This window comes from Lolium perenne, chromosome 1 (assembly GCF_019359855.2).
Source record: "Lolium perenne isolate Kyuss_39 chromosome 1, Kyuss_2.0, whole genome shotgun sequence".
In the NCBI taxonomy this organism is placed as follows: Eukaryota; Viridiplantae; Streptophyta; class Magnoliopsida; order Poales; family Poaceae; genus Lolium; species Lolium perenne.
Window position 1 is genome coordinate 23,309,858 of NC_067244.2, and position 27,772 is coordinate 23,337,629.

The 27,772-nt window shown below is 44.5% G+C and overlaps 1 long non-coding RNA gene across 1 annotated transcript; it reads right to left on the reverse strand.

Annotated features, from left to right (window-relative positions):
- Nucleotides 1-10,547: 10,547 nt before the first annotated feature.
- Nucleotides 10,548-12,299, reverse strand: LOC127344370 (uncharacterized). The gene is made up of 3 exons (XR_007877941.2): nucleotides 11,931-12,299; nucleotides 11,149-11,852; nucleotides 10,548-11,054 (listed from the first exon to the last, which is right to left on the reverse strand). It is a non-coding gene; the product is annotated as an uncharacterized lncRNA (long non-coding RNA).
- Nucleotides 12,300-27,772: the final 15,473 nt, after the last annotated feature.

Consider the following 27,772-nt stretch of genomic DNA (forward strand, 5'->3'; position numbering starts at 1 on the left):
AGAAGCCGACAGAGCTTTCGAGGATTTGAAGCGCACAATCTCAACACCACCAATTTTGGTGGCACCGAAGGAAAAGGAATCTCTCCTGCTGTATATCGCAACCACGCCCCAAGTGGTGAGCACGGTGCTAGTTGTCGAAAGGGAAGAAGAAGGAAAACTCTACGGCGTGCAAAGGCCAGTATACTTCGTTAGCGAAGTTTTATCGCCCTCAAAACAAAGGTACCCTCAGTACCAAAAGATAGCATATGGAGTGTTCACAACAGCACGAAAACTGCGCCACTATTTTTCGGCACACCCGATCATAGTGGTCAATGAAGCTCCCTTGTCAAATATACTGAACAACCCAGAAGCTACGGGTCGCGTCTCCCTTTGGGGAATAGAACTTTCCCCTCGGGACATCACGTATGAAAAAAGAAAAGCAATCAAGTCGCAAGTTCTGCCAGACTTCATCGCAGAGTGGATGGAGTTGCAAAACACAGGACCCCCAGACTTGTCGAGAACCTGGACCATGAACTTTGATGGGTCCAAGAGACTAGAAGGGGCTGGCGCAGGAGTAGTACTCATATCACCTGAAGGCGACAAGTTGAAGTACATCCTTCGGATGATGTTCCCTAACGCATCTAACAATGAAGCAGAATATGAGGCTCTCATACACGGGATGAAGATGGCAAAAGCCTGCGGTGCAACTCGACTAAAAATCTTTGGCGACTCACAGTTGGTGGCTCAGCAAGTTATGAACTAATGTGACGCAGTCAATGATAGCATGATGGCATACAAGGAGGTGTACAACGAACTCGAGAAGTTGTTCGATGGATGCGAAGTAAATCATATTAGTAGATTGAGCAACGACGAAGCCGACGTTCTTGCAAACATCGGGTCGCAATGCCTTGCAGTCCCGCCAGGTGTATTCTGGGAAGAGATAACAGAGAGATCCACCAAGTCGACAAAATCAAAAAAGAAGGAGAAGAAACCCTCGGGGGCTACCAAGGAAAAGCAAGAGGAAGAAGAAGAAGATCAGGACCTGGTCATGGTGATACAGATACCGTGGATGCAGCCGTACATATCATACATCCTCAGGAAAGAAATACCCGACGATCCAGTTGAGGCAAGGCGAGTAATTCGACGCTCCAAAGCTTTCACGGTGGTCAAAGGAGAATTGTATAAGCGAAGCATTTCAGGCGTCTTGCAAAGGTGTGTCACACCCGAAGAAGGAAGAATAATTCTGAAGGATGTACACGAAGGAATATGTGGCCACCACGCAAGTAGTCGAGCTATTGCAGCCAAGGTCTTTCGGGCAGGATTCTACTGGTTGACAGCAATCGAGGACGCCAAGGACATAGTAAGAACTTGCGACGCGTGTCAAAGGTTTGCCGCAAAACCTCACTCTCCAGCAGCAGAGCTAGCACCAATACCATTGTCATGGCCCTTTGCCCAATGGGGACTTGATATGGTGGGCAAGTTACACAAATCCTGGCCAGGAGGAAAGGAGTACATGCTAGTAGCTGTCGACAAATTTACAAAGTGGATAGAAGCGAAGCCGATAAATTCACCAGACGGAGCATCTGCAGTAAAATTCATAAAAGGTCTCGTCTTCAGATTTGGAGTGCCCCACAGCATCGTCACAGACAACGGCAGTAACTTCACATCCCACGAATTCAAAGATTATTGCGAAGAGGTGGGTATCAAGTTGCACTTTGCGTCAGTTGCATATCCTCAAACCAATGGGCAAGTCGAGAAAGCCAATGGCATCATCTGCAATGGCATCAAGAAACGCTTGTTAGGACCACTGGAAAAAGCTCGACATACCTGGCCAGAAGAACTACCAAGTGTGTTGTGGAGCATCCGAACAACACCAAACACAGCAACACAGGAAACTCCGTTTTTCCTGGTTCATGGAGCAGAAGCAGTATTACCAATCGAGATAGAGCACAACTCTCCACGCGTCGTCGGATATAACGAAGAAGTGTCGAGAAAAGCACTAGAAGATGACGTCGACGCACTTGATGAAGCTCGAGACGAAGTACTGTCTCGAGTAACCAAATATCAACAGGACTTGAAGAATTACCACAGTCGACGTTTGCGGCCAAGATCTTTTCAGGTGGGAGACCTAGTTCTTCGGCTCACGCAAAAAAGTCATGAAAAACTCGAGTCACCATGGCTTGGCCCTTACATTGTCACGGAAGTAATCGGAGGAGGAGCATACAGGATAAAGGACAAGAAGACAGGGGTGGAGGAGCCAAACCCCTGGAACGTGGCGCAACTCAGGCGGTTCTACGCCTAGAAGTCGAAATATAGTCCTTGTAAAACTTCAATGTACTGAAACGCCCGCGAGTTTTCAGACGCACTCTTTTCCTTTTTCGGGGCACCGAGTGGGGCCGGGAAAGGTTTTTAATGAGGCGGGCTCGCGGTGCTGCAATATAATAAAGACAGTGTCAATATAACTTTCTCTTTATCGACATGCTCAAAGTCTTTGCTCCGACGAATTTCAATATAGTTCATCGAAAAAGAAAAAACCTTGCCTTGGTATTAAAATACCACGTGAGTCAGTAAAAATACAAAATAGTACTCAATAAAGAAGCTCGGGGGCTCATATTCGCCATAAATACATAAATGCCTTGGTTCAAAACCTCGCAATATACAAATACAGTAAAGAGTCACCGAAACACTCGGGGGCTAGACAAACATAGAAATATAATGATTGCTTCACAATATAATCATAGTCATGGGTTACAAAGAAGAAATATCTACAAGAGGAAAATAACTAGTCTTGATTCAGTATGTCATCAAGGGTAATTCTGTTTTCTTCAGGAGCAGCGCCAAGAAAGTCAGCATAATGACCATCGGCAAAAAAGTCGGCGTCCATCCGAAGAAGGTCCTCAATCATTTCTTCGGCTACAGGCGACACCTTCGTGTTAATCCTGTCCACACCAACTCTTCGATGTTTTACCTTCTGATGAACTTTCGCGACAACTTGGGTAAGGTCAAGGTTCGAGTGGCAGATCTGGAGCATGATAAGAGCAAATCTGGCGCCAGCCACCAATTGAGCTCTGACGAAGTCATGGATCTTGTGAGCATCTTTGAATTTCTCCATCAACTCAGGAAGAGTTTTTGGTTGAATGTTCCGAGGAAACATGGAGTTATAAACCATAGACAAGGTCTTGGTACAGAAGTCAAGGAAGTCGCGAGTTTGAGAGGCGCGATCCTGAAACCTGACAATTTGACGGGTCCTCTCCGGAGTAGCCCAGAACAGAGCACCATGGTCAAGGGAGAGGTTAACAAGGAGGTTCGTCCTAGTATTTACCCTCTCTTCCTCGGCAGCAGCATCAGTAAAGGAACCTATCAGGACAACGAAGTAGAAACCCTTAAGAGACATAGCATGAAGGTGAAAGATATCGGAGGATGAAACAAGCATACCCGACATATCTGCACTGGCTTCATTCATTAACTCGAGCATGAAATTTTCTCGAGTAGTTGCCTTTTCAGCCTCGGAAGCAGCAATTTCCTTAGCAGTCACGGCCTCGCGAGCTTGCTGAAGTGCAATTCTTTCGGCTTCAGATGACTTATGAGACTTTTCCATCATCACAAGTGTTTGCTTCTTCGCATACTGAAGTTGCTGTCGAAGTTCGTCCAGTTCTTGCGACAAGGTATCATCGACAGGTGCAGTATCAGCAAAAGCTCTCCTCGAGCGAGAAGAAGAAGGCGAAACATTGGAAGGAGCGGAAGATGGAGTATAGTTATCAAATATCAACTGAAATTTAAACAAGACAACATCAAACAACAAGCAAAGATAGAGTTTTCATTAATCTCTTGGAATAATTACAAGGGCATTACAGTGGAGCTAAGGAAGTACGTGTCGCCAAATGACTACTTTGGCGACAAGAGCAAAAGAAACATAGAAAGAAAAATAAAGAGGCATGCAACTAGACCTCCGGCCTTGATGAGCTAGGAGTCGACGCTGGTTTGATCCCGAGATAGGCCAAGATCTTCTTCGTGTTGGGCTTGGCTGCCTTAATCAGCGACCTCCATCTTGATTGCTCTATCTGCTCGGTGTCGCCAACTTTCGACCAATCAACAACCTGTTGACTGTCAGCAACCAAAGCGACAGTGTTTTCAACGGCAATCTTCATATTCTCTTGGCGCATCTTCAGTCCAAGGTCTTCGGGTGAACTGAACATCTTGGCAAGGTTAAGGAAAGTCGAGGGCTCCTCTTTCTTCGGGAAGAAGTAGGGGAACAACGCCGACAATCCTGCATTAGCATTCGACACGCCTTCACGAATTTCGGACCCATGCAGCTCCAGATAGGAAAGTGCGTCAAGGAGAGGGTCATCGACAGGATTCGTCAGATCAAAATCTTGGTTTGTTTGGGCTGTCAAGGAAACAAAGCGTTGGTCAAACAACAAGAAACAATGATTCTCATAAACATAGAAGGGATCAGCAATATTACTGAAAGTGCGGCGACTTTGGGTTTTCAGGCGCTTGAGGATCCCTTGTTCACGAGAAGCTTGCGCAGCTTTGTGCTCGTTTAAGGCAGATGTAGCATCCTCAAGTTTTTTCTGCAGTTCCTCGACACCAGCAGCTTTTGCCTTGGCTTTATCAGCTTCGGCCTTGGCTTCGCTAGCAACAAGTTCGGCTTTCTTGCGAGCCGCCTCACTTTGCTCAAGTTTTTGAGCAAGTGCGTCGGCACGTTCGTTGGCCTCTGCAAGTTTTCTCTGTCGAGATATGAAAAAGAGAGAGAAGAAAGATCAAAAATCGCGACAAGCAACAGGAGCAAAAAGTCAAGAAAAAACGGCAAGTATAAAAGTCGTTACCTTCGGCTCTGTTAGCATATTCACGGTACCCAATAAATTGGGATCCGATGCGGAGAAGCTCTTTGATCATGGGCTGTTCAAGACGAACACAGCAAGAGAAACATCGGCATGAAAAAGAGAGTGAAGGCGTGAAAAAACAAAATAAAGAAAATATAGATATCGACAAACTTACATCATCTAAGAGCAGAGTCGACGAACTGCCCAACTGAGGGGCAGGTTCAACAATCTTTTCAACCCTTGACCTTTTTGGTGAAGGAGCAAGGGGGCTTGCTGGTGGAGTTGTGGTGACGACGTTTTGTTGAGGAGGCGAGGTTTCTTCTCCTTCAACTAGTGTGTCTGAGGCAAGTACAGTACGTGACGTGCTTGTCCGAGGAGCCACGTCAACAGTTGGTACTTCTTCTTCGTCATCACTGTTGATCAAAAAATCGGCAGCTTAAAAAGCAAGACAAGATAAATATCTCGAGTACAAAAATAGGGAGAAATAAAGATGACTTACGAGCTGACGAGGGATTCAATATAAGGATCATAAGCTGCCTTCGGGTGAGAAGGAACAACTTCTTCAGCCTTAGAGGTGCCAGAATCCTCGGCATCATTCCTTTTCCTTTTGTTCCTTGGGGAAACAGCAGGAGGAAGGGATTGCGTCGACTCACTGGCTTCAGACTCAATTTCTTTTTCATGGGAAGCCGCAGATCTGTGAGAACCCGCGACTTCACTTTCAGGAATAGAAGAACCTTGAGTATCTTCGGCAATGATAGCCTGTTCTTCGACTTCTCCACCTTCAGGAAGAGGAGGAAGGGAAGCCATAGTAGGATGGTTCTGCAAGAACATAGCGACAAAAGAAAAATTAAAGAGATACCAAAACAATGAGATGCAGAGAAAGTTCGGAACAAGACAGAAACTCGAGAAGACAAAATACCTCGGGGAGTGGATTGGCGGAGCTGTATTGTTCCACGCGACAAGAGGAAGGAATAGGATCCTTCTTGGCCAGGCGGGAAATTCTTCGAATCAATTTCTCCAAGTCCTTTGCAGAAAGATCACTGGAGATTCTATTGGCGTCGTTTTCACCAGAATACGTCCAAAGGGGATTTTTGCGAGCCTGAAGAGGCTGCACTCTAATCCTAAGAAAGTAGGCAGTGATCTGAACACCAGACAGCTCTTTGCCTCGAGTGTTTTGAAGCTGATGAATACGAGACATGAGCGCCTCTTTCGCCTTTTTCTCTTCTTCGGAAGCTTCGGCATCCCAAGAGCGGCGGCGCTGAATTCTGGCACTTCCATCGAAAGGAATTATGTTGTGTTCAACAGAGTTGGCGCTTTCTTCGTGAATGTAGAGCCACTTTTTGCGCCATCCTTGGACAGAATCAGGAAATTTGACGTCGAAGTAATCGACATCAGTTCGGACACAGATAACAACGCCGCCTATGTTATAGGTGACGTTGTGGGAGCCATTGCGGCGGAGGCAGAAAATGCGTTTCCACAGAGCCCAATTAGGAGGGATTCCGAGAAAGCATTCGCAAAGCGTGATGAAAATGGAAATGTGAAGGATGGAATTGGGGGTCAACTGGTGCAGTTGAATCCCGTAAACAAAAAGAAGGCCGCGGAGGAAATCGTGAATTGGGGCCGAAAGGCCGCGGATGAGGTGATCAACGAAACTAACCCGGTACTCCATTGGAGGCTTGGGGTAGCTTTCTTCGCTGGGAAAGCGGATGGCGTCTTCCTTCTTCATGAGGCCAAGCCTCTTCAGCGTGTTGATGTCCTGGTTGGAGATTTTAGATCTCTCCCACTCAAGATCCTCGGCGGCCATCTTGGATTCTGGAGTGCTGTGGCGAGTGAGTCGTGTGCGCGGTGGCATCAACGGCAATGGGCAAAGCAATGTTCGTGAGTGCGGAAGATCAGAGAGAGTTGGGCGCAGGGGAAGCTTTTGCGAAGAGGAACAGATGAGCGGCGCAAGCGAGGGAGTGAACGGAGGTTGAAGAAAGGTTTATATAAGAATTGGGTGAAGCAGTGCGCCGTTGGATGAAGAAATCGTGTGGTGAAAAAAGATCTTCTGGATACAAGGGTAAAAAGGTATTTTTACTGAGATAGGCGTTACCGTACGTGCGCCAGAAAAAGCGGAGGACGTGTGTCCCCCACTTGCCCGGCGTGTCAACATGGTAGAAACAATGGACCCACAAGGCAGAAAAATCAAGATTACTAACAGAGATGAAGTAATTTTGATTAAGGGAAGCATGTCGACAAGAAAAATAAAAGAAGATTGGCGACAGGAGGAATTATTAAATACTTCGGGAGCCTTTGATCAAATACAAGTTTTTGCCCAAATGCTCGGGGGCTACTTCGACAAAAAGTAAAATTTCGAGTATGGCAGTATAGAAATTGCGGGAGCCTACAACTAAGCACAAGTTGTAATAAGAAGTGTTATTTGTAATCTGGCGGGATGAGTTAGAAACCGTCCCGGACTCTGTAACTTGTATAGCACGAATCCCTCGGCTCCACCTCCTATATAAAGGGGGAGTCGAGGGACGAAGAAATAATCAAATCGTTGTCTGCAAACCCTAGTTTTCATAATCGTCGAGTACTTTTCGGCTGAAACCTTCGAGATCTACTTGCCCTCTACTTCTAACTAAACCCTAGCCTACAATCCATAGGCATTGACAAGTTGATACCTTGTCAGTCGGCGCTGCTCCCGATGGGCTCGTCGTCGCTCCAGTGGCCGCCGACCGGGCCCTCATTGTCCTCATCTTCTTCGTCAGCGTCATCATCGCTGTCGAAGTCGCTGAGGTTGCCCGGCCAAGGGCAGAACCGCTAGGCCGGCGGCTCGTCGGAGGAGGTGTCGTCCTCCTCCTCCTCCTCCTCTTCCTCCTCCACCTCCTCGGAAGAGGTGAAGTCGTAGGAGTAGCGGTCGTCGTCGCTCTCCTCCTCCGTTTCCCCGCTGGCGAGGAAGCGGAGGTCACTCTCCCCGTCGGTCAGGGACTTGTCGTCCTCGGACCAGACGGAGAAGTCGTGGCTGGACTCCTCCCCAGCTTCGATGGCGCGGCGGGTGTTCGCCGCGTGGATTTCCTCCTGGGTCGGCTCTGGCGTCGGCTCACGGGAAGGGGAGGACTGGCTGGAAAGATCCGATGGAGCAGAGGAGGAAGAAGACATGGTGCCACAGGAGGGCTTTTGGAGTGCTAATGCGAAGGAGATGCAGAGGAGAACTGTTCGTAGCGGTTAAATAAAGGGGATATAGTGGAAATTCAATGCCACAGCAGTTTCCGAGGAAGTGGTGCCTAAGAAAAAAAAAACTGCCAGGTCACGCGGAGAAGTGGAGAAGGCAAGGCATCATGATGATGGATACTGCAACGGTTCTGCCACGACATGACCCGACGAAGGAAAAGCAGAGTGATTTTGGAATTACCAATTCCAAAACCAGGGAGGCATGTGTTATCACCAGAATTTGACCGAGTCAGAGGTGGGCCGCGATCAAGATGGATTTGAAGATATACATGGAAGAAATATGTGAATCGGCCTTTATATGCAAAGTGTGGGCTAGTTGGCCCGTGTATCTGTAACATATTAGGATACGTGTCGGTTAGTTAGAGTTTTGCCCGTGCACGGTTAGGTGCACGTCTAAAGTTAGAAAGTCCCTTGGACTATAAATATGTATCTAGGGTTTATGGAATAAACAACAACTCACATTCAACCAAACAAACCAATCTCGGCGCATCGCCAACTCCTTCGTCTCGAGGGTTTCTATCCGGTAAGCGACATGCTGCCTAGATCGCATCTTGCGATCTAGGCAGCACAAGCTCCACGTTGTTCATGCGTTGCTCGTACTGAAGCCTTGTTGATGGCGAGCAACGTAGTTATCATAGATGTGTTAGGGTTAGCATTGTTCTTCGTTTAAACATGCTATCGTAGTGCAACCCTTGCATGTCTAGCCGGCCTCACACCTATCTTAGGTGTGGGGGCGGCACCCCGCTTGATCATTATTTAGTAGATCTGATCCGTTACGATTGCTCCTTGTTCTACAAGGATTAGTTTAATATCTGCAATAGTTAGGCCTTACAAAGGGGTGGAGGATCCAGCGGCACGTAGGGTGTCGTTCGCTAGTCCTAAACAGGATGTTCCGGGGACCAACTTCGTGTTGGTTTTTAGGCCTTGTTTAGGATCGGCTTACGATCACCGTGCGTGACCGCGAGGCCCAACCTGGAGTAGGATGATCCGATTATGCGGTGAAAATCCTAAATCGTCGTAGATCTAATTAGCTTTATCTTGATCAAGCAGGACCACCATATATTCGTGCACCCCGTACGAATCATGGGTGGATCGGCTCCCTGAGCCGATTCACAGGATAACCTGAGAGCCGATCGAGGCTCGTATTTAATGTTTACGTGTATGCCATGCAGGAAACTAAGCGAGGCATCTCCATCACCTTCCTGACCAGGTATAGGTCAGGTGGCACGCCCTTGCATTCAGCATCGGACGTGTGACCAGAAGTGCTTTGCGGGCCGTCGCTCGGAGGGACCTCAGCCAGCCGCAGCTCTAGGTTGTTCCCGGCTCTACGGTGTTGACCCATCGCTGCCCGTCGGTGGGTTTCTGACGTCAACAATGTCTTACATGTCAATTTTAGCCATTCCATGCCACTTATGCATCTATGAACTTGTAGGAGGACAAGGAGATGGAGGACAAGGAGGTGGAGAAGGACAAGGAAGTGGAGAAGGACAAGGAAGTGGCCACGGAAATGGCGAAGGTTGATGTTGGTTGTATGAATTTGTTGTGCGACTTGGAACATTCTATGTTGGAGACTTTGTTGTTAGACTATATGGACTATTGTATGGACTTTGTTGGACTATTATGTATGAACTTTGTTGTTGATGATGTGCAAATGCTCTATATACTGTGCTATATATGTATGAGGATATATATTTGTATTTGTGTATTACATATGCAGGGATTAATAGAGAAACAGAAAAAATCTGGAATTTTTTCAGCACCACGGCAAAGATAGAAGCACACGGCAAAGGGGGCCTGCTGTGCACTGCGCTGCTGCGGCTGTCCTGCTGGGCTACCTTTGCCGTGCGGGTGGGAGGCGAAGCGCACGGCAAAGCCGAGGCTTTGCCGTGCGGCTTGGAGGTGAAGCGCACGGCAAAGGATGCCGCACGGCAAACAGCCAAGCCGCACGGCAAAGCCTGCCCAGCGCATGGCAAAGCTAGCCCGCACGGCAAAGGCTTTGCCGTGCGATTTTCGCGCGACGCACGGCAAAGACGGCTTTGCCATCTCGATATTTGCCGAGCAATCTTTGCCGTGCACGCACGCACGGCAAAGGCTTTGCCGAGCAGATTTCGGCATTTGCCATGCGTTTCGGCTGCACGGCAAAGCCTAGTTCTGCCGTAGTGAAGGGTTGTGTGCTCTAGGAAAAACCCTAGATCTAGGTCTCCCGGATCGAACGATGGTGATGCCACCCAGTTCCACTCCCCCTACCGGTCCATCATTTTGGAGTTGATGCTTGTTGGAGGGGTCCAGAGGTGGAGCTGCATGGCCTATTCCATGTCAAAGACCGCGGGTCACAGCGGCATGGCAGAACAAGGTATCATCAGCGGACGCGTATTGATGGACGCGCGCAGGGCGGATGCGTTGTTTGGCCCCGTGGTGCGTTGATAACAGGCCTGCTAAGGATTATGCATAGATGATGAACTTCTTGTACTCTTACTTATCGATGAAAGCATTACGTTGTTCAGTTTCGTAATGATCTTATCAAGCTTATCGAGCCACCGTGCGGATCTGTATAGAAGTAGACTAGGTTTAGTTTACTTTCTTAGGATATGGCTCGCCGCCGTTCTTGCTCTGCCAACCATGGTGGCGGTCTTCAATAAATCGGCTCTAGATTTTGGCTTGGGGAGGTGGTCTTCTCGACCATCGACCACGCATCTGGGAGCCGGTGGCTGCGCCGCTCTATTTCCCTCGGTGGATCTGGGCGTGTGCTTCTGGCTGCTGGGCGCAGGGCCGGTCCATACATATTCAGGGCCCTGGGGCGAGACAACAAAAAGGGCCCTTGTTGTTATTTTTTTTTCTTTCAGAATGCATTATATTTCAAGAGAAACTGAGTACATAACTTATATCGATGGTCTTTTAAACTACAAAACTCCCACAAGACATATATTCGCAACATTAATTCCAGAGAACCACGTAATGATAGAAGGAATAGATTGTAGCTATACAAAAGATCGATCTTCTAAATGCCAGAAGGTGACCATCATTTCATCACTCAATCTGCAAAACAAACAACCTTGTCATAACTGATTGCTAGTTGCAACTTATAGCTTCTGTGCTACTATGAGAATGATGCTAGTGAATGAGAAATTACATCATATTCTATCCCTTCAATCTGCTATGTTCACCAGAATAAAAATTCTCCAAAGATACCTACATAAGAAATAGTAAAGCAAATTTAGCACTTGTTCAGTTTCCTAGGCTTACAAGCCCCATTTCAATTAAAGTATGCCTAGATTTATCATCCAAATTGTCCCAATGTCGTGGATCAAGAATATCAGTAGTAAAAGGTTGTTGTTCATCGACACTTGGAATTTCCGAATTCGGTGAATCAACTAGATTTTCATGCTGACTAAAATTATTATCGACCTCGTTGGTATCATAATCATCGCCTAAATTCTCAGTGTGCTGCTCTTCAACATTAACTAGGGCTAATTGCAGGGAATTCCTGGAAGAACTACCGGTTCTAAAAAAATTGTCAATCGAGCCTCTCTGAGATTCTACCAATTCATCTCTCTCTTTTTTCTTCTCCTTTTCACGTTTACAGACAAACTTTTTCTAGGCAACATGTCACGGAAATAATTTGCAAAAAACAGTCAATACAGGGAACAAAAGCACCTGGATATGTCGAACTGCCGATGAAGATTTATTGATTTGCAGCTTGCAATACTCAGCATGAAGACAAAAGGGGAAGATCGCCTCGCTGATTCCCCGTCCCCTCTTCTTCTCCAAATTTTCTCACTGCTTTGTCTCCTCACGCTCAGATCCAATTGACCCTTGAGGATCTCAAGAACGAGCCTAAGAAGAGGAGAATGGGAGAATGAAAATTGGATGTGCTATTTAATAGTTTGAGCTAGGGGAAGAAATGAGACCCACCATCTCTCATCGTTGATGTGGTCCTGTTCTTGGGAATGGAAAGAAAGAGAGGTGATTGGGGAACCAAATAGCACCATTGCCCTGCCCATCAATAGATGCGGAGAATCAGTGATCTTGAAATTGGAAAGGAAAGAGCAAGATTTGAGGCGACGCCGCCGTCCTGATTGGAGAATTTGGAGAGGGCTGGGCGTGGGCGGACGCGAGTCAACGATGCGACTCAGGTCCAGAGGATAAGAAAACGATGCGTCGTGCTCATCCTTGATTTTTTCTCGGGAAGTAACGATGCCGATGGTTGCCTGGTGTGCTGGACTAGTACCTGGGCCGGGGCCCCTGCCTCCAGAGGGCCCAGGGCGGTCGCCCCGTTGCCCCGCCTTATGGGCCGGCCCTGGCTGGGCGGTGGCGTCGGGGTAGCGGCGACGACGACGCCCTGGCCTTTTGTGCTTCCTGCTCCGCTCCTTCCCCGACGACGTCTACTCCGACACGTTCGAGGTACGTGGGAAGCTTTGTACTAGAGTTGGTCGACGTTTGACGTCGGCGTGTACCAGAGGACAAGGAACCTGGGCTTCCGGAAGAGGATGGCAGGTGGAGGCTTTGGCTTTCTTCCTCGACTTGTTCGACGGAAGATGGCCGGGTTGAGACCTGGATTTGGGTGCGGGATGGTTTCCCGGCCGACGATCCACAGAGGAGGTGTGCTTACCGTTCGCGGTGAGCTCTTTTTGAGGTCCACAAAGGAGCTTGACTCCGATGGCCCTCCTCCAGGTCTTGTTCAGCGGGTCTTTCTCCCAGCTCTCCGGCGACGGCGGAGGTGGAAGATGGATGGAGTTGATGGCGCACAGAAGATCCTTCAAGGGCTTTTTTGCATATTTTTGTTCAGGGTCTTTTGTGTAATTGTTCCAGGTGACGTGTCCCTCTGGTATCTTCCAGAACGTGACCGCGTGTGTTGTAATGTGCTTTTGTTTACATGAATGAAATACGTGGTTTGCTTCAAAAAAAAAAAAACTCGAGTATTTCCGGAGTCGAGCCAACCTGGGGTTTTGAACTCGTTATATTAATGAGTCGAGTCGAGCAAAATCGATAACTAACTGAGTGTTTACGAGTTGAGTTGAGTCCAGCAAACTCGTTAACTAACGAGTATTTACGAGTTGACTCGAGCTGGCTCACTATCCTCCCATAGGGTTGAGCACGGAAACTGGGGCGAAGAACATGAGGAACCAACCTCTCCGCCACGACCCGCGTGCTAGGTTGAGTAGCGAGTGTGGTTATAGTTGGGCTTGCAGCCGATGAGAGGGTGGGAGCGGAATGTGAGTCACGGAGGGGTGACGTGGCGAGATAAGGACTGCGCGATGCAAACGATCCAACAAGCCCGAACCAGCTGCGAGCACCGCAGCCTCCGGGAGAATACAACCATTTTTCAATAGAAATACGGATAGATTTGGTCATTAGATGAAATGTTAGACGGTTGAGGTTATTTGATCAGCCCAATCTGGTACTGTACTTTTTATGCTGGCATACATATAGATATAGATTTGCACTTTTGTATCTCGGGTCCGATCAGGCAAAATCCGAGCGACTCCGGCAGACGACTATAAGCCCGAGCTTGATCAAGAGCGAATCTTCACTCTTCAGCCTTGCGTGCGTCACCCGGAAGACGATGTCCTGCACCGGTTATGTGGAGATGGGGGCAGATAAATAATTGCAAAGTTTTGTGTGTACAAGATTAGAATAACTTTAAAATAACTGATGTAATTTTTTATTTTTCCTGATCAGAAAATTTTATAAAAATGAAAGGAGTTAGATTTTTTTTGAGATATATGGTTAAAGAAGAAAAATAAGAAAACATGGTTCTGTTTTTTAGAAAGACAGTACAAACGCAGACGCTCACATACAAGCGTATACACTCACCCCTATGAACGCACATACGCACACCCTATCCCTATGAGCACCTCCGAAAGATTGAGCCGGCGGATCGAATCTTGAAATTGACGAAGTCACCACAGGCACCTCGCTGTCGACGGAAACGTCGCCTCTCACTGAATGAATATTCCGCCTTTATGAGACACACAGATATCAAATCTGGGGTTTGAACTCTGCTGGACTGGCGGTACAACCACCCTCCTAACCACCCAACCTTGGTTCTCAGAAAACATGGTAAGTATTCAGTTTTACCTATCTTCAATAAGATAGGGAAACTTGCTTCAGCATGTGGCCTTTTCCTTTTATTCGAGAATTAGCATGTTAAATTTATTAAGGTAGCAACACATTCAGACCATAAGATTAGATCTGTATAATCGGTCTGGCATTTAAATTCCGACCAATTTACAGGTTTGGACCTTTTTCTTTTGACCTGAAAAGACACGGTAAAATGAATTAGGTCCGTAAATCTTTTGTCGGCACCTTGAATCTGCCGTCGACTTGTTCAAAAAAAAAAAAGAATCTGCCGTCGAAGCAGGGGGCTCCTACTTCCCACTCTGTGCGGCCTCCTTCCGAGGCGCCGCCTAAAGGAACTGCCTCATTTGCTGCATTAGTGTGGCCCATTTACAGGGCGTTCGATCGTTCAATTTCCTTTTTCGCTTTTGATCGACCACTTTCCTATTTTGGTCTTCTGGGTTTTCTATGTCTGGTTTTTTCTGTACAGATTTAAAAACTGTTTCAATTTGAAAATTGTTCAAATTTTAAAAAGTTCAAACTTGAAAAATGTTTAAAATTGGAAAATTTCAAATTCTAAAAAAGTTCAGATAAAAAAGTGTTCATATTTCAAAATGTTCAAATTTCAGAAAGTTTAGATTAAAATTGTTAAAATTTGAAAATTATTAAAATTTGAAAAAATTTCATACTTAAAAAAATATTAAAAAATAATTTCGGAAAATGTTCAAAGCTAAAAAATCTGGTATAAAAAAGTTCAAGAGAACCGGAAACCACCGGAACTGAAGAAAACCAAGCTAGAACAGAGAAAACAATAGAAACAGAAAAAAAACCAGATACCCGAAAATCGTTGCTTCAGGCGGCCCCGACTATTGGGCTCACGTTAGGCGATGAATAGGTTTCGCCGTCGCATCCACCTTTTGTAACGATCCACGAGGGATTTGAGGGCCTCGTACCGCTATCGTCTTCTCCTAGAATGTTCGGCACCGGCGACCAAATCCCACCCCCCCCCCCCCCCCCGCCCCACACACACACCAATATAGGCCAGTCCCAACCCAGGGGGAGCACCGAATGGACACGTGTTGGCGGGAAGCATGGCTGGAAATAACATGTGTAGTAGCCTATTGATACGTCTCCGACGTATCGATAATTTCTTATGTTCCATGCCACATTATTGATGATATCTGCATGTTTTATGCATACTTTATGTCATATTTATGCGTTTTCCGGAACTAACCTATTGACGAGATGCCGAAGGGCCAGTACCTGTTTTCTGCTGTTTTTGGTTTCAGAAATCCTAGTAAGGAAATATTCTCGGAATCGGACGAAATCAACACCGAAGATCTTAGAATCCCTCGGAGCTTCCAGAACACCCGAGAACCGTCAGAGAGGGGCCACAGGGGGCCCACACATGGTGGCGGCGCGGCCCAGGAGGGGGGCGTGCCGCCCTAATGTCTGGTGGCCCCAGACCCCCTCTGACCTTGCCCTTCCGCCTATTTAAAGCCTCCGTCGCGAAAACCCTGACACGTTCGACGAAACCAGAGAAAACCTTCCAGAGCCGCCGCCATCGCGAAGCCAAGATCTGGGGGACAGGAGTCTCTGTTCCGGCACGCCGCCGGGACGGGGAAGTGCCCCCGGAAGGCTCCTCCATCGACACCACCGCCATCTTCATCAACGCTGTTGTCTCCCCTGAGGAGGGAGTAGTTCTCCATCGAGGCTCGGGGCTGTACCGGTAGCTATGTGGTTCATCTCTCTCCTATGTACTTCAATACAATAATCTCATGAGCTGCCTTACATGATTGAGATTCATATGATGATGCTTGTAATCTAGATGTCATTGTGCTAGTCAAGTGGATTTTACTTATGTGATCTCCGGAGACTCCTTGTCCCACGTGTGTAAAGGTGACAGTGTGTGCACCGTGTGGGTCTCTTAGGCTATATTTCACAGAATACTTATTCATTGTTATGAATGGCATAGTGAAGTGTTTATTTATATCTCTTTATGATTGCAATGTGTTTTGTATCACAATTTATCTGTGTGCTACTCTAGTGATGTTATTAAGGTAGTTTATTCCTCCTGCACGGTGTAATGGTGACAGTGTGTGCATCGTGTAGTACTTGGCGTAGGCTATGATTGTGATCTCTTGTAGATTATGAAGTTAACTATTGCTATGATAGTATTGATGTGATCTATTCCTCCTTTCGTAGCGTGAAGGTGACAGTGTGCATGCTATGTTAGTACTTGGTTTGGTTATGTTGATCTGTCATGCACTCTAAGGTTATTTAAATATGAACATTGAATATTGTGGAGCTTGTTAACTCCGGCATTGAGGGTTCGTGTAATCCTACACAGTTAGTGGTGTTCATCATCCAACAAGAGGGTGTAGAGTCTAGCATCTATCTATTTATTCTGTTATGTGATCAATGTTGAGAGTGTCCACTAGTGAAAGTATGATCCCTAGGCCTTGTTCCTAAATACTGCTATCGCTGTTTGTTTACTGTTTTACTGCATCTATACTTCCTGCAATATTACCGCCATCAACCACACACCAGTCCTGGACAGCAAAGCACTTTTCTGCTGCCGTTGCTACTGCTCACATTTATTCATACCACCTGTATTTCACTATCTCTTCGCCGAACTAGTGCACCTATTAGGTGTGTTGGGGACACAAGAGACTTCTTGCTTTGTGGTTGCAGGGTTGCATGAGAGGGATATCTTTGACCTCTTCCTCCCTGAGTTCGATAAACCTTGGGTGATCCACTTAAGGGAAACTTGCTGCTGTTCTACAAACCTCTGCTCTTGGAGGCCCAACACTGTCTACAAGAATAGAAGCACCCGTAGACATCAAGCACTTTTCTGGCGCTGTTGCCGGGGAGGAAAGGTAAACGGCACTCACACACCGGACCCCGGCAACGAAGCACTTTTCTGGCGCCGTTGCCGGGGAGGAAAGGTAAAAGGCATTCATACTCCGGTCCCAGGTAAAAGTACTTTTCTGGCGCCATTGCGTGAGTGTTCGAAGCTATTTCCTTTAGATCCTGCAATTGCATCTTTTTGTTTCTTGTTTACACTAGTTTGGCATAATGGACAACAATGAGCTTCTTATTCTATTTCCTGAGTTAAGACATGGATGGTTTGATCCGAAAATTAAAAAACCCATGGAACATATTAGCATGAATAGTTTGAATACCATTGTTGCTAATGATATGGAAAATTCTAAGCTTGGGGAAGCTGGTTTTGATGAGCATGATATTTTTAGTCCCCCAAGCATTGAGGAGAAAATTTACTTTGATGATACTTTACCTCCTATTTATGATGATTATAATGATAGTAGTCTTTTAGTACCGCCTGTTATGGAGGATAAATTTGATTATGATTACAATATGCCTCCTATATTTGATGATGAGAATAATAATGATAGCTACTTTGTTGAATTTTCTCCCACTACAACTAATAAAATTGATTATGCCTATGTGGAGAGTAATGATACTTTTATGCATGTGAATAAGAATGCTTTATGTGATACTTATATTGTTGAATTTGCTCATGATGCAACTGAAAGTTATTATGAGAGAGGAAAATATGGTTGTAGAAGTTTTCATGTTACTAAAACACCTCTCTATATGCTGAATTTTTTGAAGTTACACTTGTTTTATCTTTCTATGCCTGTTGCATCATGCTTCATGAATTTGTTTATTTACAAGATTCCTATGCATAGGAAGCATGTTAGGCTTAAATTTGTTTCGAATTTGCTTCTTGATGCTCTCTTTCGCTTCAACTACTATTTCTTGCGAGTGCATCATTAAAACTGCTGAGCCCATCTTAATGGCTATAAAGAAAGAACTTCTTGGGAGATAACCCATGTGTTTATTTTGCTACAGTACCTCTATTTTATATTTGTGTCTTGGAAGTTGTTACTACTGTAGCAACCTCTCCTTATCTTAGTTTTTTGCCTAGTTGTACCAAGTAAAGTCGTTGATAGTAAGGTTCATACTAGATTTGGATTACTGCGCAGAAACAGATTTCTTGCTGTCACGAATCTGGGCCTAATTCTCTGTAGGTAACTCAGAAAATTATGCCAATTTATGTGAGTGATTCTCAGATATGTACGCAACTTTCATTTAATTTGAGCATTTTCATTTGAGCAAGTCTGGTGCCTCAATAAAATTCGTCTTTACGGACTGTTCTGTTTTGACAGATTCTGCCTTTTATTTCGCATTGCTTCTTTTGCTATGTTGGATGGATTTCTTTGTTCCATTAACTTCCAGTAGCTTTGGGCAATGTCCAGAAGTGTTAAGAATGATTGTGTCACCTCTGAACATGTGAATTTTTGATTATGCACTAACCCTCTAATGAGTTTGTTTCGAGTTTGGTGTGGAGGAAGTTTTCAAGGGTCAAGAGAGGAGGATGATATACTATGATCAAGAAGAGTGAAAAGTCTAAGCTTGGGGATGCCCCGGTGGTTCACCCCTGCATATTTCAATAAGACTCAAGCATCTAAGCTAGGGGATGCCCAAGGCATCCCCTTCTTCATCGACAAATTATCAGGTTCCTTCTCTTGAAACTATATTTTTATTCGGTCACATCTTATGTGCTTTACTTGGAGCGTCTGTGTGCTTTTGTTTTTGTTTTTGTTTGAATAAATGCTTGTGTGGGAGAGAGACACGCTCCGCTGGTTCATATGAACACATGTGTTCTTAGCTTTTATTTTTCATGGCGAAGGTTGAAACTGCTTCGTTAATTGTTATATGGTTGGAAACAGAAAATGCTGCATGTGGTAATTGGTAGAATGTCTTGAATAATTTGATACTTGGCAATTGTTGTGCTCATGTTTAAGCTCTTGCATCATATACTTTGCACCTATTAATGAAGAAACACCTAGAGCTTGCTAAAATTTGGTTTGCATATTTGGTCTCTCTAAAGTCTAGATAATTTCTAGTATTGAGTTTTGAACAACAAGGAAGACGGTGTAGAGTCTTATAATGTTTACAATATGTCTTTTATGTGAGTTTTGCTGCACCGGTTCATCTTTGTGTTTGTTTCAAATAACCTTGCTAGCCTAAGCCTTGTATCGAGAGGGAATACTTCTCATGCATCCAAAATCCTTGAGCCAACCACTATGCCATTTGTGTCCACCATACCTACCTACTACATGGTATTTCTCCGCCATTCCAAAGTAAATTGCTTGAGTGCTACCTTTAAATAATTCAAAATTTATCACCTCCGATTTGTGTCAATATTTTATAGCTCATGAGGAAGTATGTGGTGTTTATCTTTCATTCTTGTTGGGCAACTTTCACCAATGGACTAGTGGCTTCATCCGCTTATCCAATAATTTTGCAAAAAGAGCTGGCAATGGGATTCCCAGTCCCAAATTAATTAACCTAAATAGACACTCCTCCATGGTATGTGATTGTTGGACGGCACCCGAAGGATTCGGTTAGCCATGGCTTGAGAAAGCAAAGGTGGGGAGGAGTGTCATCATAATAAAACTAAAATAAAAAGGCACTCCTTCATGGTATGAGATTGTTGGCAGGCACCCGAGGATTCGGTTAGCCATGGTTTGTGAAAGAAAGGTTGGAAGGAGTGCCACCCAAAAATAAAAATAATTCATGGGAGCCGCTCTTTGAAGGTTTGTCTGGCAAGGGGGTTAGAGTGCCCACTACCATTCGTTGACAACAACAAACACCCCTCAAAATTTTACTTTTATGCTCTCTTTATGTTTTCAAAACCAAAGCTCTAGCACAAATATAGCAATCAATGCTTCCCTCTGCGAAGGGCCATTCTTTTACCTTTTATGTTGAGTCAGTTCACCTATCTCTCTCCACCTCAAGAAGCAAACACTTGTGTGAACTGTGCATTGATTCCTACATACTTGCATATTGCACTTGTTATATTGCTTTGCATTGACAAATTATCATTGAGATATACATGTTACAAGTTGAAAGCAACCGCTGAAACTTAATCTTCCATTGTGTTGCTTCAATGCCTTTACTATGAATTTATTGCTTTATGAGTTAACTCTTATGCAAGACTTATTGATGCTTGTCTTGAAAGTACTATTCATGAAAAGTCTTTGCTTTATGATTCATTTGTTTACTCATGGCATTACCATTGTTTTGATCGCTGCATTCATTACATATGCTTACAATAGTATGATCAAGGTTATGATGGCATGTCACTCCAGAAATTATCTTTGTTATCGTTTACCTGCTCGGGACGAGCAGGAACTAAGCTTGGGGATGCTGATACGTCTCCGACGTATCGATAATTTCTTATGTTCCATGCCACATTATTGATGATATCTATATGTTTTATGCATACTTTATGTCATATTTATGCATTTTCCGGAACTAACCTATTGACGAGATGCCGAAGGGCCAGTTCCTGTTTTCTGCTGTTTTTGGTTTCAGAAATCCTAGTAAGGAAATATTCTCGGAATCGGATGAAATCAACACCGAAGATCTTAGAATCCCTGGGAGCTTCCAGAACACCCGAGAACCGTCAGAGAGGGGCCACAGGGGGCCCACACATGGTGGCGGCGTGGCCCAGGAGGGGGGCGCGCCGCCCTAGTGTCTGGTGGCCCCAGACCCCCTCTGACCTTGCCCTTCCGCCTATTTAAAGCCTCCGTCGCGAAAACCCTGACACGTTCGACGAAACCAGAGAAAACCTTCCAGAGCCGCCGCCATCGCGAAGCCAAGATCTGGGGGACAGGAGTCTCTGTTCCGGCACGCCGCCGGGACGGGGAAGTGCCCCCGGAAGGCTCCTCCATCGACACCACCGCCATCTTCATCAACGCTGTTGTCTCCCCTGAGGAGGGAGTAGTTCTCCATCGAGGCTCGGGGCTGTACCGGTAGCTATGTGGTTCATCTCTCTCCTATGTACTTCAATACAATAATCTCATGAGCTGCCTTACATGATTGAGATTCATATGATGATGCTTGTAATCTAGATGTCATTGTGCTAGTCAAGTGGATTTTACTTATGTGATCTCCGGAGACTCCTTGTCCCACGTGTGTAAAGGTGACAGTGTGTGCACCGTGTGGGTCTCTTAGGCTATATTTCACAGAATACTTATTCATTGTTATGAATGGCATAGTGAAGTGTTTATTTATATCTCTTTATGATTGCAATGTGTTTTGTATCACAATTTATGAAGTTAACTATTGCTATGATAGTATTGATGTGATCTATTCCTCCTTTCGTAGCGTGAAGGTGACAGTGTGCATGCTATGTTAGTACTTGGTCTGGTTATGTTGATCTGTCATGCACTCTAAGGTTATTTAAATATGAACATTGAATATTGTGGAGCTTGTTAACTCCGGCATTGAGGGTTCGTGTAATCCTACACAGTTAGTGGTGTTCATCATCCAACAAGAGGGTGTAGAGTCTAGCATCTATCTATTTATTCTGTTATGTGATCAATGTTGAGAGTGTCCACTAGTGAAAGTATGATCCCTAGGCCTTGTTCCTAAATACTGCTATCGCTGTTTGTTTACTGTTTTACTGCATCTATACTTCCTGCAATATTACCACCATCAACCACACACCAGTCCTGGACAGCAAAGCACTTTTCTGGTGTCGTTGCTACTGCTCACATTTATTCATACCACCTGTATTTCACTATCTCTTCGCCGAACTAGTGCACCTATTAGGTGTGTTGGGGACACAAGAGACTTCTTGCTTTGTGGTTGCAGGGTTGCATGAGAGGGATATCTTTGACCTCTTCCTCCCTGAGTTCGATAAACCTTGGGTGATCCACTTAAGGGAAACTTGCTGCTGTTCTACAAACCTCTGCTCTTGGAGGCCCAACACTGTCTACAAGAATAGAAGCACCCGTAGACATCACCTATCGTCATAGGATGCGGACCGGCCTTGTTGTCTTCTTCCTACTTACCTTCTGCACAGCGTTAATGGCCCGGTCGTCACGCTGGCATTTGCAGCAATGGAAGATGGGCGCCAACAACAACACATCCCGTCGATGGGGTACACATTGGCGTCTCATGGGAAAGCGCATCACGGAGCACGACCCGTTCGAGCACGTGTCACAGGAGACAGACGAGTTCGCGGAAGTATGGTCCGCGGCGGAGTACCATCGCGAGTAGACCGAGCTTGCACGACACCTCTGCTTCATCATCGATCTGGACGACGACGACAAGGCCGACCCGTTAAACAAGTCGTACTAGCACAGCGATGACGGCCAGCTTGCAGCAACCACCCGCCGCCGAGGAACTCATGGACTACGTGGCGGCGATGTACTATTGATACGTCTCCGACGTATCGATAATTTCTTATGTTCCATGCCACATTATTGATGATATCTACATGTTTTATGCATACTTTATGTCATTATTATGCGTTTTCCGGAACTAACCTATTGACGAGATGCCGAAGGGCCGATTCTGTTTTTCTGCTGTTTTTGGTTCCAGAAATCCTAGTAAGGAAATATTCTCGGAATCGGACGAAATCAACGCCCAGCATCCTATTTTTCCACGAAGCTTCCAGAACACCCGAGAATCGCCAGAGGAGGGCCACTGGGCCCCCAGATGATAGGCCGGCGCGGCCCTAGGGGGGGCGCGCCCCCCTAGTGTGTCACCGCCTCGTCGCCTCTCCGACTCCGCCTCTTCGCCTATAAAAAGGTCCCTGACCTAAAACCTCGAGACGGAAAAGCCACGGTACGAGAAACCTTCCAGAGCCGCCGCCATCACGAAGCCAAGATCTGGGGGACAGGAGTCTCTGTTCCGGCACGCCGCCGGGACGGGGAAGTGCCCCCGGAAGGCTCCTCCATCGACACCACCGCCATCTTCATCAACGCTGCTGTCTCCCATGAGGAGGGAGTAGTTCTCCATCGAGGCTCGGGGCTGTACCGGTAGCTATGTGGTTCATCTCTCTCCTATGTACTTCAATACAATAATCTCATGAGCTGCCTTACATGATTGAGATTCATATGATGATGCTTGTAATCTAGATGTCATTATGCTAGTCAAGTGGGTTTTACTTATGTGATCTCCGGAGACTCCTTGTCCCACGTGTGTAAAGGTGACAGTGTGTGCACCGTGTGGGTCTCTTAGGCTATATTTCACAGAATACTTATTCACTGTTATGAATGGCATAGTGAAGTGCTTATTTATATCCCTTTATGATTGCAATGTGTTTTGTATCACAATTTATCCATGTGCTACTCTAGTGATGTTATTAAAGTAGTTTATTCCTCCTGCACGGTGTAATGGTGACAGTGTGTGCATCCGTGTTAGTACTTGGCGTAGGCTATGATTATGATCTCTTGTAGATTATGAAGTTAACTATTGCTATGATGGTATTGATGTGATCTATTCCTCCTACATAGTGTGAAGGTGACAGTGTGCATGCTATGTTAGTACTTGGTTTAGTTGTGTTGATCTGTCATGCACTCTAAGGTTATTTAAATATGAACATTGAATATTGTGGAGCTTGTTAACTCCGACATTGAGGGTTCGTGTAATCCTATGCAATTAGTGGTGTTCATCATCCAACAAGAGAGTGTAGAGTATGCATTTATCTATTCTGTTATGTGATCAAAGTTGAGAGTGTCCACTAGTGAAAGTATGATCCCTAGGCCTTGTTCCTAAATACTGCTATCGCTGCTTGTTTACTGTTTTACTGCGTTACTACTGCTGCGTTACTGCTTGTTCTTGTCTGGGCAAAGCACTTTTCTGGTGCCGTTGCTACTGCTTATTCATACCACCTGTATTTCACTATCTCTTCGCCGAACTAGTGCACCTATTAGGTGTGTTGGGGACACAAGAGACTTCTTGCTTTGTGGTTGCAGGGTTGCATGAGAGGGATATCTTTGACCTCTTCCTCCCTGAGTTCGATAAACCTTGGGTGATCCACTTAAGGGAAACTTGCTGCTGTTCTACAAACCTCTGCTCTTGGAGGCCCAACACTGTCTACAGGAAAAGGAGGGGGCGTAGACATCAAGCTATTTTCTGGCGCCGTTACCGGGGAGGAAAGGTAAAAGGCACTCATACTCCGGTCCCAGGTAAAGTACTTTTCTGGCGCCATTGTGTGTGTGCTCGAAGCTATTTCCTTTAGATCCTGCAATTTCATCTTTTTGTTTCTTGTTTACACTAGTTTGGCATAATGGACAACAATGAGCTTCTTATTCTATTTCCTGATTTAAGACATGGATGGTTTGATGCGAAAATTAAAAAACCTATGGAACCTTATTTGCATGCTGGTAGTAATATTAGTATGAACGCTTTGAACACCATTGTTGATAATGATATAGAAAGTTCTAAGCTTGGGGAAGCTGGTTTTCATGATCTTTTTAGTCCCCCAATCATTGAGGAGAAAATTTTCTTTGATGATACTTTGCCTCCCATATATGATGATTATAATGATAGTGGTCTTTTGGTGCCACCTACTATGGAGAGTAAATTTTGTTGTGATTATACTATGCCTCCTACACTTGATGAGAATAATAATGATAGCTACTTTGTTGAATTTGCTCCCACTACAACTAATAAAATTGATTATGCTTATGTGGAGAGTAATAATTTTATGCATGAGACTCATGATAAGAATGTTTCATTTGATAGTTATATTGTTGAGTTTGCTCATGATGCTACTGGATATTATTATGAGAGAGGAAAATATGGTTGTAGAAATTTTCATGTTACTAAAACACCTCTCTATGTGCTGAAATTTTTGAAGCTGCACTTGTTCTATCTTCCTATGCTTGTTACTTTGCTCTTCATGAACTTGTTTATTTACAAAACTCCTATGCATAGGAAGCATGTTAGACTTAAATGTGTTTTGAATTTGCCTCTTGATGCTCTCTTTTGCTTCAAATACTATTTCTTGCGAGTGCATCATTAAAACTGCTGAGCCCATCTTAATGGCTATAAAAAAAGAACTTCTTGGGAGATAACCCATGTGTTATTTTACTACAGTATTTTTGTTTTATATTTGAGTCTTGGAAGTTGTTTATTACTGTAGCAACCTCTCCTTATCTTAGTTTTGTGTTTTGTTGTGCCAAGTAAAGTCTTTGATAGTAAAGTTCATACTAGATTTGGATTACTGCGCAGTTTCAGATTTCTTTGCTGTCACGAATTTCGACCTGCCTCTCTGTAGGTAGCTCAGAAAAATATGCCAATTTACGTGCGTGATACTCAGATATGTACGCAACTTTCATTCAATTTGTGCATTTTCATTTGAGCAAGTCTGGTGCCTCAATAAAATCCATCTTTACGGACTGTTCTGTTTTGACAGATTCTGCCTTTTATTTCGTATTGCCTCTTTTGCTATGGTGGATGAATTTCTTTGTTTCATTAATGTCCAATAGCTTTATGAAATGTCCAGAAGTGTTAAGAATGATTGTGTCACCTCTGAACATGTTAATTTTTATTGCACACTAACCCTCTAATGAGTTGTTTCGAGTTTGGTGTGGAGGAAGTTTTCAAGGGTCAAGAGAGGAGGATGATATACTATGATCAAGAAGAGTAAAGAGTCTAAGCTTGGGGATGCCCCGTGGTTCATCCCTGCATATTTCAAGAAGACTCAAGCATCTAAGCTTGGGGATGCCCAAGGCATCCCCTTCTTCATCGACAACTTATCAGGTCACTTCTCTTGAAACTATATTTTTATTCGGTCACATCTTATGTACTTTACTTGGAGCGTCTGTGTGCTTTTGTTTTTGTTTTTGTTTGAATAAATGCTTGTGTGGGAGAGAGACACGCTCCACTGGTTCATATGAACACATGTGTTCTTAGCTTTTAATGTTCATGGCGAAGGTTGAAACTGCTTCGTTAATTGTTATATGGTTGGAATCGGGAAATGCTACATGTACTAATTCTAAAATGTCTTGAATAATTTGATACTTGGCAATTGTTGTGCTCATGTTTAAGCTCTTGCATCATATACTTTGCACCCATTAATGAAAAAACACCTAGAGCTTGCTAAATTTGGTTTGCATATTTGGTCTCTCTAAAGTCTAGATAATTTCTAGTATTGAGTTTTGAACAACAAGGAAGACGGTGTAGAGTCTTATAATGTTTACAATATGTCTTTTATGTGAGTTTTGCTGCACCGTTCATCCTTGTGTTTGTTTCAAATAACCTTGCTAGCCTAAACCTTGTATCGAGAGGGAATACTTCTCATGCATCCAAAATCCTTGAGCCAACCACTATGCCATTTGTGTCCACCATACCTACCTACTACATGGTATTTCTCCGCCATTCCAAAGTAAATTGCTTGAGTGCTACCTTTAAATTTCCATCATTCACCTTTGCAATATATAGCTCATGGGACAAATAGCTTAAAAACTATTGTGGTATTGAATATGTACTTATGCACTTTATCTCTTATTAAGTTGCTTGTTGTGCGATAACCATGTTTCTGGGGACGCCATCAACTATTCTTTGTTGAATATCATGTGAGTGGCTATGCATATCCGTCTTGTCTGAAGTAAGAGAGATCTACCACCTTAATGGTTGGAGCATGCATATTGTTAGAGAAGAACATTGGGTCGCTAACTAAAGCCATGAATCATGGTGGAAGTTTCAGTTTTGGACATATATCCTCAATCTCATATGAGAATACTAATTGTTGCCACATGCTTATGCATTAAAGAGGAGTCCATTATCTGTTGTCCATGTTGTCCCGGTATGGATGTCTAAGTTGAGAATAATCAAAAGCGAGAAATCCAAAATGCGAGCTTTCTCCTTAGACCTTTGTACAGGCGGCATGGAGGTACCCCATTGTGACACTTGGTTAAAACATGTGTATTGCGATGATCCGGTAGTCCAAGCTAATTAGGACAAGGTGCGGGCAGACTATTAGTATACTATGCATGAGGCTTGCAACTTGTAAGATATAATTTACATAACTCATATGCTTTATTACTACCGTTGACAAAATTGTTTCATGTTTTCAAAATAAAAGCTCTAGCACAAATATAGCAATCGATGCTTTCCTCTTTGAAGGACCTTTCTTTTACTTTTATGTTGAGTCAGTTCACCTATTTCTCTCCACCTCAAGAAGCAAACACTTGTGTGAACTGTGCATTGATTCCTACATACTTGCATATTGCACTTGTTTTATTACTCTATGTTGACAATTATCTATGAGATATACATGTTATAAGTTGAAAGCAACCGCTGAAACTTAATCTTCCTTTGTGTTGCTTCAATACCTTTACTTTGATTTATTGCTTTATGAGTTAACTCTTATGCAAGACTTATTGATGCTTGTCTTGAAGTACTATTCATGAAAAGTTTTTGCTTTATGATTCATTTGTTTACTCATGTCATTACCATTGTTTTGATCGCTGCATTCATTACATATGCTTACAATAGTATGATCAAGGTTATGATGGCATGTCACTCCAGAAATTATCTTTGTTATCGTTTACCTGCTCGGGACGAGCAGAACTAAGCTTGGGAATGCTGATACGTCTCCGACGTATCGATAATTTCTTATGTTCCATGCCACATTATTGATGATATCTACATGTTTTATGCATACTTTATGTCATTATTATGCGTTTTCCGGAACTAACCTATTGACGAGATGCCGAAGGGCCGCTTCTTTGTGTTCTGCTGTTTTTGGTTCCAGAAATCCTAGTAAGGAAATATTCTCGGAATCGGACGAAATCAACGCCCAGCATCCTATTTTTCCACGAAGCTTCCAGAACACCCGAGAGTCGCCAGAGGAGGGCCAC